The sequence below is a fragment of the Notothenia coriiceps genome, unplaced genomic scaffold (assembly GCF_000735185.1).
Source record: "Notothenia coriiceps isolate Sejong01 unplaced genomic scaffold, NC01 NC01_scaffold00011521, whole genome shotgun sequence".
NCBI classification, from domain to species: Eukaryota; Metazoa; Chordata; class Actinopteri; order Perciformes; family Nototheniidae; genus Notothenia; species Notothenia coriiceps.
In genome coordinates, this window is record NW_011344222.1 from 29,496 (window position 1) to 31,521 (window position 2,026).

A 2,026-nucleotide genomic window follows, 5' to 3' on the forward strand; every position below is an offset into this window, starting at 1 on the left:
CCTGTGTGTCCTTGGCAGTCTCAGCTTAATTTTTTTATTATTTTTTTTTAATTTTCCATTTTATTTTGTAATCATCTCGCGACCCCCACTCGGGGTCTCGCGACCCCCCTCCCCCCCCACTTTGGGAACCCCTGCCCTAGGCAAGGTGAGGCCCCCTAGGCGAGGTGAGGCCCCCTACGCGAGGTGAGGCCCCACGTAGTCGGCGTGATCTGCGTGTAGGGAGGGGCGGCCCTGCCGACAGGTGCAAACTCGCTATAACGGCTCAAAACACTTACATTAGGATAAATGCGTGCCAAAACACCTGCAGATCAAGAAAAATCTTCACCAACTCGACAACAAACGCGCAACATTCATGAATGATTCACCAACTTGACGAAATGCCCACAGAGTTTATTAAAAGTGCTGCTTAAACGTCACATGTCAAAAACAAAATGCTGCAGGAAGCTCAAAACACAACGGAAATGTGCAAACAGCTGGGACCTGGACGACTGTGACTGTCACTTTATTATTTTATCATTCTTATCTCATGATGATTTTGTCACGTTGGTGAAGATATTTCTTTATTTGCATGTATTTTGTCACATTTGTGTTTTTTTTTGTTTATGTTTTTTTATTCTTTATTTATTTGGGGTAACGTTTTATTAAAAGTACAGTTTGACAAATCATATATTTGTAGAGACCCGAAAATGACAAATTTAAATACCGAACAAAATTGGTCAAATAAAATAAAAACGGAAAAGTACATAGGGGTTGTTTGAAATTACAAATATCTACACAAGTACACATGTATCTACTTAAACAAACACATATGCCCTCTCCCCTCAGTACCTCACAGATCTCCTCCACCCATACATCCCGTCCCGCACCCTTCGATCCTCAGACTCCGGCCTGCTCTCCATTCCCCATTCAAGCCTCCGCACCTTCGGGGACCGTGCCTTCAGTGTCGCTGCCCCCACCCTCTGGATCTCCCTCCCTGCTGAAATCCTTAACGCCCCTTCTCTGAACATCTTCAAATCAACCCTGAAAACTCATCTGTTCAACATTAACTCACTCATCCCCCCCCTGCAATGTAACTCTTCCACTTCTGCCCTGTCTTGTGTTCATTGTTATGCGACCTTGGGTTAATGAAAGGCGCTATATAAATTACTATTATTATTATTATTATTATTATTATTATATATCGTTTACATTTGTGTTTCTCCATCCTGCCCCTATGTACAGAGAAATAATGTGTGTCACAGTAAAGAATCTTAAGACGCTGCTACACTTCTGCAGGTTAGCTTCACCAAGTAAACCAAACTCATACAAACCCTGAAAGGGCCTCTTATCATGCTCATTATCGATGGCAATCTCTGGTTGCGCTCCTGCAGCTGTATAATAAGTAAAGCAGTAATTATACCCGTTTCAACATGTCTTCTTGCCCTACGGATGATTATTGATGTTGCACTGGAACTTTGGGGATTTTTAAAAGACGCCAGAGTACTCCAGTCAGAGCTAGTGTGTCCATTCAGGCGGTTTCTGATGTGTCAGGAGTTTGAGTTGGACTACCAAATACCTGGAGAGGATTTATGAATTTCATATGTGTAAGCGCAAAATGGTTTTAGGCTGTAGTGAGACGGTGTGAGGTGGGGGTGGGGGGGGGAAAAACATACTGTATTTTGTTGGTCCAGCTAAGGTTATTCTAGTAGATTCAAGATTCAAAGGTTTTATTGTTATATGCAGAAAGTGTAGAAATGGCAATTAAATTATTCTAACCTGAGCTCCTCCAACAATGCAACATATAATAAAATACAAAAATACAAAATAAAAAGTAGTGCAAAAAGTCTATATACAGTACATGTCAATAGAATATGATATGTACAAGAACAGAATAGGAAATTAAATAATGTAAATTTAGACAAAATGAAATACGTAAGCCATGTTTGTTTATCAGGTCTTCGTGAATAAATAAATAAAACAGGTACCACTTTACAATAAGACTACCCTTTTAAAGGGTTTACGAATAGTTTGTAATTCATTTATTAAT